The following is a 15,686-nucleotide window of genomic DNA, read 5'->3' as shown; positions in this document are numbered from 1 at the left end:
AATTAAAAATTAAAATATATTTTTTCAATATATACGTTTGAAAATTCTCAATGTATCGATAAAAAAATACAAATATAAATCACTCAAAATAAATAGATAATTCAATTGGAAAATAAACAATATTACTCACATTATCATGACGATTTGCATTTTCTGAGGTTTCTTCTTAATCTAGCTTACGTCTAGGGCTCCTATAGGTTTTGACTCCCAGGATACTGTATTTGTTGCTTCTTCTTGAGGAAACTGCCTCGATCGCTTAGTTTCTACAGCTTGTACAGGTATCTTGTCCCAATTGACCGGTGATCTACGATAGATCAGACGACCGTACTTTTTTGTAAAAACTGTTCGTTTTTTCCGTAAATCGCGTCGCGAAAGAAACTTGGAAAAGGTTAGCCAGTTTCTCGGAAAAATCCTACTATCGACTGCGCCAGTTTTGTGGTTGATCAAGACTGGTTTCTTTTAAAAAAACAACTTTAATATACAGGACGACTTTTTAATGTACAAAGGTTGATACAAGAAAGAGAAGTGTTTACAAAATTAGTTTAAGGTATATTTATAAGTTTAAAAAGGCGTTGGCTACATAAGCATAAAAGTTACTAGCTAAGGTCCGGTTAACATGCTTGGTAAGGGCTACTGGTCACGTAACTAGCGTCGCCCGGCAAATGAAGTGAGGGGCGGTGAATAGGTAATTCGGCGCGTGGAGCCGAGTGAAGCAACTTGTATTTTATTCAGTAAACTTTGATTAGGACTAGTTTAGATTTTTTCCAAGCGTTGGGAAAGGACTGCCTGCAAAAGAGGTTGTTGAACACCTATAGGAAGTATCAAACATTATCCGTGACAAGCTCCTTTATAACGATGGGAGGTATGTTATCGCAGCCGGGGGCCTTTTTTAACTTAATTTTCTTGCAGGCTGCAATTAGTTCGTCGGACGTAATAAGATCTAATTTATTAATCGCTGTGGGCTGAGGTTCTGGTACTTTATCGCATAGTTCTTGGTGAATAAACAGCTTTTTGAACTGCTTCATTTTTTCTTTCGGGGGCAGTATTATTTTGGGAGGCATGACTCTTAATTGGGATCTTACGATTTGGTAACCAGTTCCAAAAACATCGTTTTGAAGTTCTTCACATAGTCTTTTCCAGGACCTTTCCTTCGCGCGCGTCTTATTTCTAGGGCAAGATTTTTTTTTGCCTGTTTGTACATAGTTTTTTGTTGATCTCTTAGTTCTTTGTTGTTTGTTATTCTTTGTAGTTTTCTTCTTTTTTGTTTAACTTCTAGTATTTTTGTTTGTATGCTTAAGTCCCACCAGTGCGGCATATTATACTCGTTATCACAGGTAACCATAGGAGTGCTCTGGTAGTAAGCTTTTCTTATGATGCTAATTAAAGTGCTAATCTCACTTGGAGGCTCTCTTCCTGCAGTGATTGCCTTGAAGCATTGTTTAAGTTTTTCTATATCGGGCTCTCCATACTTTTTTTTTCTTTTTTGTTGTTTTTGTGCATTATCCTCCGGAATATTTGTTATAATAAATTTATGCTCCGTAATATCAGGATCAATAAGTATTTGCCAGGAAAGTTTTTTTTAATTATTAGGTCACATACAATAGTGAGGTCGATATATGAGCACCCCGACTCTCTCACAAGCGTAGGATTTAGCCCGTCATTCAAGATATTTAGTTGGTTCGTTGTACACATTTCCAATAATTCGATTCCTCGTTTATCCGTTACGCTGCCTCCCCATATTGCATGCTTAGCATTGAAGTCTCCGGTTACTATAATTTTAATGTTTGGATGTTTTTGCTTTATTTCAAACAGCAGAATCTGGAGCTCTGTTAGGCAGTTTTCGTATTCAGTGAAATGTATATTGGGGCTTATATACACCGACAGAACAAATACTTCTGGAACGCAGATGCCGACAAAGCATTTTCCACTGCGCCAGAACATCACCGGGATCGATTTATTGAGGTTAGTAATCAGCGCATTTTTGTTTTCATTTACGTAATAATTTTGGTTTCTTCTTAGACATTTCTTTATGTTGGGCTCGCTATAGCATACTATATCGCACTTATAGTTAGCTGCTACCAATTCTGAAGTGTCGTAAACCGGTAAGCTTCTATTGGCATTTATTTGCAAGATACGCATATTTTTTTTTGTTATTTCCTGTTTATTTCTTACTTCTTATGTGTTGTGTTCCTTTTTTTTTTGTTTTTCTTTTTTTTTGTGTAGATGTTTAGGAAATCTATTGACAGACCCCTCTGGCATTGGTGTTCTGGCGCCAGAGGGAGTGTGGGGATGGAGTGGCCAATCTGGCATGCTACGACCCACTAAAACCCTTTCCTCTATGTGTTTTACCGAAAACTCCCTGTATCGGCACTATTCCGGGCGGAATATAACATCAATAAGGAAGATTTCTGTTCTTTCTTTTCTTGCAGATTTAAACATAACGTTTCACTCTGTTTTTTCCTTCTGTTTTCATTATATTTTGCATAAATTTTGTTATTTTGATCCGCATTTCTTTATTTATCGTAATTTCGGAAGTTCTCGAATTTGGTGCGATCATAGAATAACCAGACAAAGACAATTCTCTCGTTAGCTTATTGCGCGATACAAGAGCCTATGTTACGCGTAGACTTTATAGAAACTCACTCCGTTATTTTTTCTTCTTTTTCTTTTGTTTCCACTATTTTTTGCATAAACTTCGCTATTTTGGTCCACATTTCTTTATTTTTAGTCATTGATTCCACTAGGTTGTTTTTATTCAGAGTGATGCCGGTGTCAAATTCTAGATTTTTCCTGAAGTTCTCGAATCTGGTGCAATAAAAGAGCATATGTTCTGCGTCATCATTTTGTGAATCGCCGTACATACATGTTGGGGAATTTTTACGTTTGCATTTATGCAGGTAGGCTGCAAAACACCCGTGTCCTGACAGCAATTGTGTAATACTGTAATTTACATTCCCAAATTTTCTGTTCGTCCATCTTTCTATTGTTGGGATTAACTGCCATGTCCATCGGCCCTTTTCTGAGTTTTGCCAGCTAGCTTCCCATTCTTCTATGGTTGTTTTTCTTTCTTGCGTGTTAATTCCTTTCTTTTCTAGTTCAGTTAGTAAATGCCCTTGGTATCTTTGGTAAATTCTACTTTTTTCTTTGGCTAATAAAGCGAGCGGTATTTGTCCTGCTATCACTAAAGTAGCCTCCATAGATACAGTGTGATAAGCACTTATGCAGCGTAACGCAAAGCTTCTTTGGAATGACAGAATTTTTCTTGCGTTTCTTGCAATATCAACAGCGTCTTTCCAGACTGGCGCAGCATACAGAATTATTGACTGCACTGCGTATGCCATAATTTTTCTTTTATCTGCCGATGGTCCACCAATGTTTGGTAAGAGAGCGCTAAGTGCTTTTGCAGTTTTCTTTGTTTTTTCCACTGTTTCATTTATATGGTTCGAGAATCCAAGGCAGTAGTCCAGTGTCACTCCTGGGTATTTCACGGTTTTCTCGGGGACAATAGAATGTCTTTCTAATCTGAAACGAATGTTCCTTCGATGGATGTAACTCCATGAGAAAACTATAGCTGCTGTTTTTTCAGGAGCAATGTTTAGTTTATTACTTTTCATTCAGTCATTTATGTTTTTCAGCGTTTTATTGCCAAGTTCTATAGTTTCTTGAATTGTTTTTGTTCGTATGAGAACAGCCAAGTCGTCCGCATAGCAAATTAGTTCTACTTTGTTTAAGGGTGAGGTAGTCATAACGTCGTCATACATGAAGTTCCATAGCGTTGACCCCAGAACCGAGCCTTGGGGGACTCCACCTTCCACTTCAAGATTGTGGTCTCTATCTAATTGTATTCGTCTATTTTGGAAGTATGATAGAATCATGTTGATTTGGTATTTCTCTATTCCTTTGTTACGTAGCTTTTCGATGATGATTTGCCAAGACGCGGTATTAAATGCATTCTTTACATCAATACAGATAAGTGATACAATTTCCCTTGGAGTTTTTTGGACAGTTTTTATTATTTTTATTATGGGGTCAACCGTACTTTTATGTTTTGTAAAACCAAACTGATTTTCATTTAGTCCTCCCATCTTAGAAATGTCGGTTTTTAGGCGTTCGTTGATTATCGTCTCCAATGTTTTTCCTAGGATGTTGAGAAGGCAGATCGGTCTAAATTTCCTTATGTCGTCCTGTCCTTTTGCTGGCTTTTCTAGTAGAATTAATTTAGCGGTTTTCCACTTTTCTGGGAAGTATGCCGATCTTAAGCATTTTGTATAAAGCTCACAGAATAAGCGTTTGTGTTGCATTATTATGTCCTTTGTACGTTCAGGAAGCATTATGTCCGGACCCGGCGCTTTTCGTAATTTTATTCGCCCGATAGCGAACTCTAGTTCTTCCTGCGTTACTGGCGGTGCTGACGGCGTAATTTCTGGCAATTCTAGAGGCAAAGTTTTGTCAGTTATGAAGAGTTCTTTAAATATTTCAACCTTCATATCAATTGTAAGAGTTATTTTTGGCGGGGTTTGTTTCAGCTGATGCCTGATAATATGGTATGCTTGCCCAAAGATATCCTGCTCTAATTCGTCACACAGGGCTTTCCACTTCGCTTTCTTGGCTTTTTTAATAGCATTATTTACTTGTGTTCGTAATTTTTTGTAAACGTTGTATAGGCGTTCCCTGTTAGCTTCGTTTTGGCTTTCGCGTAGGTATTTCCTTCTAGCTTTTTTGGTGGAATAAATTTTACCGTCAATTTCATCACTCCACCAGTATGGGAGTTGATAATTCTCGTCTGCTCTGCGTCGTGTTTTGGATTTGCCGTATGTGCATTCTATGATTTCTATTATTTCATTTATACTTTTGTGGCTAAGATCTCGATTTAGCTTCGTCTGTATATTTTCTTTGAGTTTTTGTGGAATCACTCGGCTGATGTAAGTGTTTTTTCTTCCAGAAGGAGTTTTGGGTTTTATGTTGATCACTATAAGTTTATGATCGCTCAGACTTATTTCATCATGCAGTACGTGCCATGTGATGTTGTGCGTCGCAACAAGGTTCTCTGAGACTAGGGTTAGATCGATGAAAGATGTGCCAGTTTTCCGCTCCAGTGTTGGGTAAATTCCGTCATTTAGTATAATCAGTCCGGTAGTTTCTATAGCATTGAGTAGGACATCTCCTCTCCGATCTGTGACATTTCCTCCCCAAACTGTGTTTTTGGAGTTGAAGTCTCCGCATATAATAAGTGATGCTCCTTGGATTGTCATCTTTTGTCGGACGTGAAAGAATAGTGACGAAATAAAATCCTCGAATACTTCCATTGCTGAATTGGGTGATATATACACTGAATATATGAATGTGTCCTTGGATTGTATGCATACAAAGTTTTGAAATTTCTCCAGGTGATGAATGGGTATTTTGTTTTGGCTTAATTTTACAACTTTTACTAGTGAATTCAGTTCAGGTAACATAGATTTGTAGATTCAAGGGTGATCAGTTTTAAGCATACTTTTATTTGGTTCCTGTAAACACATTAGGTCGCATTTTAGCCTGAGCGCCGTTGCCTCGGCGAGATTTACTGAGGTAGCTTTTCTTTGTGTATTTACTTGCATAATACCTAAACTAATGGGATCTTGTGGAGTTGCCATGGGTTAATTTTGGGCATTTTCTAGCGCCTGTTTCCTGTTAGATCTTTCGAGATGTAAGGCAATCCTAAAGGATCTGCACTTATAGGTTACAGGTTGGTGCCCTTCTTGGTTGCAAGTAGGACAATAGGTTTTTTCGTTTTCACAGTCTTCTTTCCGATGACCTTCATCGCCGCATTTAAAACACTTGTTTGTCATGTCCTTTGCAGCATTTGGACAGAGCCACGAACTATGCCCATATTGCCAACATATGATACATTTTTTAACTGTTACTTTCTCCTGAACTCGGCATTCGGAGAAACCTACCCTTATACTTGACATTTTTATAAGGTTTATGGCTTTTGCCTCTTCAACTTCTACTACTGCGGTCTGCCCACCATATGGGTTTGTTGTCATTTTTACAATTGCTTCCTCAGCAATCTGCTCTAGGCGTTAGGGAGTCTGTGCCGCCAGCGCTTCATTTAGCGGCTTGAGGAGTACCTGCGGTGTTCTCTTGGAGATTTCCATCAGGAGTTCGCCGGACCTGTAAGCCATCAGGTCCGTTTGCCTTGCCTTTTTTCATTCTGCTGGAGGCCTCTTGGAGCTCCTTTACTGTGAAGGGCGGTGGGCTCTGTCCGGCCATTCGGCTGTGCGTGTTTGTCTTTACAGGGAATAGTACATTCACGGTTCTCTCTGTCATGTCCTTTGTTATTTGGGCCGGTGGGCTCGCTCCCCCGAACTTTCGCATGACCGTTTTGTAGGCCTGTCCCCATATGTCACCCTCTAGCTCCTCGCACAGTGCCTGCTACATTCTTCTCTTTTGTCTTCCAATTTCGTTGCGCAGTTCCCTCTTTGAGGCCTTGTACAACTCCACCAACCTGTCCTTTTCCTCCTGGGGAACGTCCCGTGTGAAAGCGCGCTGCTTGGTGCCTCGATGCGGTCTCTCCACCAGTACGGGATTCCATGCCTATGGGGACCGTGGGCGGGGAGCACTGACCTGGAGTGGAGCTTCCTGAGTAGCCGCTCCAGGTCCACATGTTGGGTGGGGAGTTCATCCTCGTTCAGCCGGTTTAGCTCCTCTAGGAGTTTTTGTGGGCTGAATTTCGGTGGGGGTCTGAACTCCTGATCTTTGGGGCTCTCTTACCGGAAATTTCGATTACTATGTGTCTGTGCGGGGACAGTGTTTCATGCTGCAGTACTTTCCAGTGTGTTACTTTCCTGGCCAGCTGTGGCGTGACGAAGGTTAGATCAATGTGGAGGTGGTTCCTCGTCTCGAAAAGGTCGGAGATCCATCGTTTAGAGTTACTAAGTTGACCCTTACTCCCGCTTCTACCAGGTATTGTCCCCGGGATTCGGTTTCCGGGGAGCCCCATAGGGTGGCTTTCGCGTTAAAGTCCCCTAGCACCATTGCGTCCCCTGCAATTGAGCCTAGTGCTCCCATGACACTATCCACAAAGTCTTCGAAGACACTAAGTTGGGCGTTTGGGGAAATATGACAGCCCACTACGCAGATGTCCTCCAGCTGTACAATGATGATACCTTCCAAACTTCTGATGCTTTTGAGCCGTAGATTCGTGTTCTTGATCTTGATAGCGGTGCGGGCTTGCGTATCAACGACCCATCGGGAATTTTTCACCAGTTTTATGTTGGGCTCGCTCGCCACGATGAGGTCTATGTTCTCCAAATGAGCGACTTTCTCGGCTAGGTCGTGCGCTCTCCTGGACCGATCCGCATTTATCTGGAGGATCCTCATCACATGTAAGTTTGGACGGGGCAGACAAAGAAAACTTATGATAAAAAACTGGGACGTAACAGACAGAGACGATAAATATAAATAAAATCAATAAAAACTATCATATGCCTAGATCAGTCTCGTTTATCACAGATCGTATCACAGGTCGGGCTTTGAGGTATCACAGAATAGTTGGAGGGGTTAGCCATTTTATCACAGTCTATCACAGTAATTTTGGGGTTATCACAGCTCATTTCGTCCCTAGGGTTATCAAAAGTCGGCGGTGGTGCTTCGTAGCCCATGTTAAAGTCGCTTACGGTAGGCGCTGTGGGCTGTTGATCCCCTGTGGCTTGTGGCGCTCGTGCTGTCTGTCCTTCTTGCTTTCCTGGTATACGACAGAGCTCTCCGGAAAGCCTTGCATTTCCCTGCACCGGTTCTGTGGCCTGGCTCATTGCATATCGGGCAGAATTCCTCGTTTTGGCACATGCTGGACGAGTGCCCTTCTTTGCCGCATCTATAGCACGCCTCGCTGCGGTCTAGTCCGGTGCAGAATGTCGCTCTATGGTCGTATGACCAACACTTAAAGCACCGCGGGATTTGGATTCGTTTTTCAATCGAACAGTTTACTATGCCCACGCGGAGGTAGCTCTCCTTTGCAAGCTCGTTCGCTGCTTCTTTGGCCAGCACCAGGGTCACCGCCATAGTATCCTCCCTATTTGGCCTGAACTCACCTAGCTTGTATTCAGCCTCTTCCAATTTGCCCAATTTTTTCTCTACAGCCGCCATGACTTCCTCCCGCGTGGTGGTAAAGTCCAGACCCCGTAGGTGCAGCGTTTCAGTTCCCGCCTGCGCCAGGCCGCTCGTGCGGATTTTGGCGCTGTTGAAGCTTTTCCGGACTACGTTTTTAATGGCTTCTACTGATTGCCGGTCTTACTCAGTGACGATTAGAAGCTTGCCGTCTTTGGTGGTACGCATCGTCTTTATGGCGCTGCTCGCGCTATTCTTTGCAATATTATTTTTGATGCCGCTTACTAGGGTCCTAACATCAGCTGCGTCGTCGGTAATGAGGGCGCAGGTGGATCTAGCGGGTTTTTTGTTGGCGGTGCCTTTTTGGTCTCCCAGGTGTGCATCGGTGGTGTAAACTGTCACATTTGTGGCTGCTCCATGGAAAACTCCTTCGCAGAGCCTCCGCAGTTTCATCGCCCCCCATTGACGTGTATGGTGGATGGCGATGTGTTCGTCATCCACCGTGTCGGCTCTGAGCTTACATAGCCTTTCCCATAGCTCTTCTTCCGTTTCGCCTGGCGTAATTTTGGCTATTTTTTGGTAAGTCGTATTGAGTCTTTGCTTGGAACGGATTTTTCTGACTCTTTCAATCAACTCATATTCCCCATCGATGCCTCTCAGCTCTGGAAATCTGTCTACGAATTGCTTTTGGATACTCCTGGTCATCTGCGGATCTTCATTGTCGACCAATACGCATTTGACGGTCGTGTCCTTCGTCTCCAATGGGTTTCCAACCTTAACTTCGGAATTGGTAAAACACTTCTCCCCCCATCTCTTTGCGTCCAATTCCTTCCAGGACTTATAACTTAGGTCCTTGGGGAGTTCATTTACTGCATTTAAGTTTCCCTTGGACCAGCTGTCGGTTTGAGTCCCCTGGCTAACCATTTTGACCTTTTTCTCTGGCATGTCAGTCTGGGTCTCCGTATCAATGAATAGTTCGTCTATCGGGTCATACCTTTTTCTTTCTAGCCATTCGTGTATAGAGTTGTGCTGCAGTGTACGTAATTGTTTTTGTAATTTCATGCCTATGTCCATAATTTCCCTTTTTGTCTTTTTTTCTATGTTTTTGTTTAAGTTGTTTGCAATGGTCTGTATTGCTTCCAGTGTCTCTTTCATTATGAAGACCTCTGGGCATTCTCTTTTCTTGTAAATTGTCTGCTCTTGCCCGCCGATGGAGGTGTCCATCAGCTTCCTTTTGCTGCTCAGCAGCCTCGGTAGCCTTGTAACAGAATTGCTCCTTTCCATTCTATGGAGCATGGCGAGCATCGCCTCTGGGTCGAGGACCGCGTGTTTCGGGGTGCTTGGTAGCTCCTTCTCAGTGTGGGTTCCAGTGGCTGGTTCCTGCATCCTCGCCTGGTTCCCTGCGGGGGATGTGTGGCAGTCGATGGCTGACGGTCGGGGCAGGCCTGCCTGGGCACCTGCTTCACCGTCCGGTACTGGGGTATCCCTCTCCTGCACCGTAAACTCGTCTTCAATTTTTTGTGCTTCCATGATTAGGTTGACAGTTTTCCGTGTCCATAGCCGTGTCGTTTATAGGGTGATCCAAATTTTTTTTATTTTTTTTTTTTTTTTTTTTTTTTCAGGTAGGAGTTGTGGAGAGAATGGGAGCCTCCTAGCCTTCGTTGCCTAATAGCGTCTGAGGGGAGAAGTGGTTGCCGCCAGGCAGCTAACCAAGGATAAGGAGTCATTTAAAAGGAGGAAGTAGGGTGAGTATTTTGGATAACCTTTTTTGGAGACGCCTCCGTTGAGACGCCTGAGCTGTCCTTAGCAGGTATGGGATCTTGCTCCAGATATGGCTCAAAAACCCATGGCTGTCTGAGCCCCCTCCACCAACGACAAGGTCTAGCAGCTCCTCGAGGGGGAACCCAACCCAACCCAACCCAACCCCGAATTTTTCCGATAGCTCCCATAGAAGCCGAGATATCGGGGTTCAAAGTTTGGGTTTTTTCATTTTTCGGGTATACCCCCCCGTTTGGATTTTTTTCAGAATTTTTTTTTTTTGAATTTGATCTAACTATACCAGCAGATTGTTCTCATCAGAAGGTCGCTTTTAAGTCGATTTTAAGGTTAATATTTCTACCCAGAACTCACTGCCTTCATTTGTTTATCCACATCAGGGCCAACAATGGCCTTTAAGAACTTTCTCATAAATTTATTTGACAATAAACTTAACTTTTTCAACCAAATTATGGACGATTATAAACAGTAATACAAGCAGTGTTGTCGCATCGCTGAATAAAGTTCTCGAAAAAAATAGTCGAACATTTGTAGTGGTCATTATTTTTTTCAAGTCTTGCTTCAATTATTTTTGCAAATCCTCGGATGAAATAAACGTCAATTTTCCTGGCAAGTGGGAATTAAAAACGTGTTGCTTACTCTGCAGAAAATGAAGTGTTAGAAACAAAATATCTTTTCAGTCAGGCATTATGATTTAATATTTTTTTATCTATAATTAAATATTCTACAACATTCGATATAGTATACTGTTAGCGACTCAATATAATTTAAATCTCCCGCGAAACCATCTCATCTCGTAGTTTCCGCTCCCGACAAGACAATCAGAGCCATCTAGGATTAAATCCGAATATAATTGGGAGACAACAACATCCAGCGCTATCTAGTTATGGACGACAGTCCTTTTTCCAGTAAAGAGAATAAGAGAAATCTGAAATAGCATCAATTTATACGGTCAACATCTTCTATTGAAAAGCAATACCACGAAGAACGTTCTAGCTGGAAAGGAAAGGCAGTGATAGTAAGTATGAGACAAGGACGGAAATAGAGTCGAGAATCAGTATTTTCTACGTATTTCGGGAGCAGAAATATTTCAATATATAAGCGGGATCGTGAGTCAGAGCAAGGCAATTCAATTCGACGAGACAATGAATACAATTCAATTCAGTTCGGAGCTTAATACGAGCGAATATTTCATGCACCATAGTGTCTTATAATTTAGTTGCGTCGACACGAGATTTAATTTAAGTTTACTGAGCAACAATTTGATACTGGAAATATTACTTTGTCAAATGGATATCAGGAAATTCTTTGAAAGAGGAGAGTCAAAACAAAACCTAATATGACTAGTTGATTTATTTATTTAAACCACAAAGTTAACGAATTTTGAATATCGTAATATTACTTTAACTGATAGAAAGTCAGAGGTAAATGATATTTGAATGTAATCTTATTATATTTATTTTGATCTTTATTTTCCGTATTTTCTCGCTATGCCTAAACACCGTAATAGTAATTTTCTGTATCCATTTTGTACTGACAACACGCGAAAAAAGAAAAAAATGTCGGAAAAGTAGCAGTGGAAGCGATGAAAATGACAACTATGATAAAACTACTCATGTAATGCCAAGATCATCACATGCTAACATTGGACAAGCGTCACATTCTCCAGAAGCTGTTAGTTAATATATCTGTTTCCGACTATTCTTTTCCATCGACGTCCCAACAAACTTATGACATCAACGTCGATCCTGAAACTATAATGGAAATGATGGGTAGTTATGTTGGGTTGGCTACCCAGCTATCGACGCAAAAGAAGAGGGAGTTGTTACAAAATCCTTAAATCCCGCCCAGAAATTAAGATTTTAAAAATGATTTGAAAAGAAAGCAATTTGCAAGCCATTTGAAAAGAAAATTTAATCATGCTTGGTTCGATCAATCTTCGAACAGATTAGCCATGGTGCATCATGGAGGAATTTTGGGATCATTTATGGTCAGGCTATATATAAAGTTCAAAAATATGCATGGAGACTGCCGAAAGCATGCAACGACCAACCTTCACCCAACAGCGACAAATGCTGCAAAAAATTTTCTTGAAAATGTTCCTGTAGACATCTAACTGCAAAGTGGACACCAAAAAGCAATCGATGAAAACAGACAAATATTGTTATCAATTATTTCTTGTATAGTATTTTGCGGTACACATGATATGCCTATTAGGGGAAAACAAACAGATGAGGGTGTTTTAGTAAATTTATTGAAGTTGAGAATCAATTCAGAGGATGACAAATTAAAGAGTCACCTAGAAAAGTGCCGTCGCAATGCAGTTTACACATCGCCAAAAATACAAAACGAATTGATAAATTTATGTGGTGAAGTTATTAAGGAGAATATAATAATAAGTGAGGTTCAAAAGACCATGGCTTACGCAGTCTTAGCTGATGAAACAGCAGACGAAGCTGGGAAAGAACAGGTGTCAATAGACGTGCGATTCTACGACGAAAGCAAAATGAAAATCAGAGAAGAATTTGTAGCGTTCATTGAACTAATTGACAATTTCTTGATTAGTTCTAACCTCCCAACCGAAGATTGCGAAGGGTTTGGATTCGATGGCTGTTTTACAATGGCTGGGAAAGAGGATGACGTACAAGCCATTTTGAGAAAAAAATATCTTCGTGCTTTATATTTTTATTTTTCAAGTCACAAACTTAACCTTGTTGTGAATGATGTGAACGCAGTGCCAGATATTAGAAATACTGTCGCCACTGTAAAGGATGCTATAACGTTTTTCAGAGAATCGACTACATGTCGAAATTACGCTCCAAACCTATCACGCATGTGTGAGACGAGATGGTCCGAAAAATACAAATCAATCAGAAAGTTTTCTCAAAATTTCCCAGAGCTTAAGAAATCTCTAGAAACGTTATCCGTAGAGGAAATATATTGTAATGGGATTTTTAGTCCCGGGGGTTCGTAGGTCAAAGAAACCACTAATGTTGGGAAGTCTCAGTTTATTAACCTCAGTTACGGGCTTAGTTTTAACACCTTTTAATAATAAAATAGATAATATAAATTGCTAGCCAAGAACAGGACAGTTGTAACCTTACCTTTTATTAATAAAAGCACTGACCCGGATTAAAACCTTTTAACGGAATCACGGAGTTAAAGGCGCCACACTTCTTTATTAAATAGTGACAAACGAAGGAATAATTATAAGACTACTCCGAGCAGAAATGTAGGCTTTATAGAATGTCATACATTTCCACAAATAAAGAAAATATTTAAGACGCCCGATATTCTATTAAAACAAACTATAGCAAAGGTAGAGGTCGTTCCGCTACAATATGTCACCAGAAAATCTGCATATCAGTTGCATTCAGCCGTTAAAAAACCAGTGTTTATTATTGCTCTACAAACGATAGCCAAAAATTTAGAAGTTTTAAAACCAGTAGTTAGCGCACTGTAAGCTAAATCGATCGACATGATCTCGGTGGGAAAACACATCTAAAATATCAAAGATATTCTTAGAAATGACCACGAGTTTCCTGATAGAGTAATGAGTAATGAAATGCTTCAAAAAGCGCGAGCTGTCGCAATGGATATGAACATATCAAGAAATGGTATATTTCCATATTATTATCTTGATTGTTGGGAAAAACTAAAGGAAAATAGCTTACCATCGATTGATGCTTTTTACTCCAAACTTAAAAAATCTAATGTAACACAGACTGATTATAACTTTGCTGTTAAAATTTGGGAATCATTTCAAATTCAAAATTTACAAGAATATTTAGAGTTATACTTAAAGACTGATATTTTACTTTTGGCAGATGTTTTTGAAAATTTCCGAAAAGTTTGTTATAAAACATATGGTTTAGAATGTCTAAAATATTTTACTGCCCCTGGATTGGCCTACGATTCTTGCCTTTTAATTTCAAAAGTTACATTAGAATTAATTACCGATATTGATCAAATAATGATGATTGAAAGCGGAATTAGAGGTGGAGTATCTCAGTGTAGTAATCGTTATGGTAAAGCTAACAATAAATATATGGAGAATGAGTTTAACCCCGATCTGCCATCATCATATTTAATGTACTTTGACATTAACAATTTATATGGAACAGCAATGAGTGAATCGCTTCCTACTGGTGATTTTAAGTGGGTTGACATAAGTGTCTACTATTCGGAAAATATTATTAATACACCAGACGATTCAGATGTAGGGTATATACTTGAAGTAGATTTGGAATATCCTAAGGAACTCCACGATCTACACAAGGATTTACCTCTATGTCCAGAACGTTTAATACCACCTGTCACATCATCAAAACAACCTAAATTATTGACAACACTTTTTAATAAGAAAAACTATGTTATTCATTACAGAACTTTAAAACAAGCTTTATCTCTTGGTTTACAACTTACTAAGTTTATAAAATTTTAAAATTTATACAATCACCTTGGCTAAAAACTTACATTGATTTAAATACAAATTTGAGAAAACAAAGCCAAAATGAATTTGAAAAAAACTTTTTTAAGTTAATGAATAATGCAGTTTTCGGAAAAACTATGGAAAACGTGAGGAAATACAAAGATGTTAAAGTAGTAACTACTTGGCTCGGTCGATATGGAGCAAAAAATTACATTTCAAAACCTAATTTCCATAGTTTAACCATTTTTGATGATGACATGGTTATAATTGAAATGTCAAGGTTAAATATTAAATTTAATAAACCTATATATGCGGGTTTTAGTATTTTAGAAATTTCTAAACTTTTTTTATATGATTTTCATTATAATTATATTAAACCTAAATTTAATACAGATGCCAAACTATTATATACTGACACTGATTCTTTAATTTACCATTTTCACGTGGAAGATATCTATGAATTTATTAGAAATGATATAGATAGATTTGACACTTCTGATTATCCTGTAGACAACATTTATAATATTCCTTTAGTTAATAAGAAAGTATTAGGATTAATGAAAGATGAGAATAATGGCAAAATTATGAGTGAATTTGTAGGTCTTAAATCAAAAATGTATGCATTAAAACTGTTTGATTCAGATAAAGTTGTTAAAAAGGCTAAAGGTATTACTAATACTTCAATGAAAACAATAACATTTGATGACTATTATAACTGTTTATTTCATAAAGACACATTTTATACACAAGAACATTTAATTCGAAGTAAAAAACATGAGGTCTACACAATAAACCAGAGAAAAGTTGCTCTTACTCCATACGATGATAAAAGAATTATTAATTATATATATACCGATACACTACCTTGGGGTTATAATCAATAAATTTATTTTATCCATTTTCAATAAAAAAATTTTATACATTTAAGCCGATCAAGAAGTAAGCCCAATTTTAAAATTTACAAAAATCACACCTCAGACATATTATACACCCGAAAAGGGTAGTAGACTGGCTGCCTAGAAATGTCGGTTCCACGTGTTGCTCACAAGCAAACACATAGAAGTAATCCGCCATCAGACAATGATAACGAATATTGGCGGCGTAAGTGCTTAATCAATAATATTGTTGATTATTTTCAGTGGGTTACAAACCTTAATAAAAAAAATCGAAGAATCTCATTTATTTTATTTAAATTATTACAGCTAAGCCAACCACCAACACTCACATTTACAGGTTTTTGCGTTTTGATTTTTTAACTGCAGAATAACAGATAAATTCTCAATGTATTAACAGAAACAACTCTGACTACTATCAACAACTGAATACTTTTCCTTCCTCAATGAAGATCGATGATAGTTTTAAATATGTTTCAAGGCAGAACATGATCTTT

The sequence above is a fragment of the Anthonomus grandis genome, chromosome 17 (genome assembly GCF_022605725.1).
Source record: "Anthonomus grandis grandis chromosome 17, icAntGran1.3, whole genome shotgun sequence".
Lineage (NCBI taxonomy): Eukaryota > Metazoa > Arthropoda > Insecta > Coleoptera > Curculionidae > Anthonomus > Anthonomus grandis.
This window is presented reverse-complemented; position numbering follows the sequence as displayed.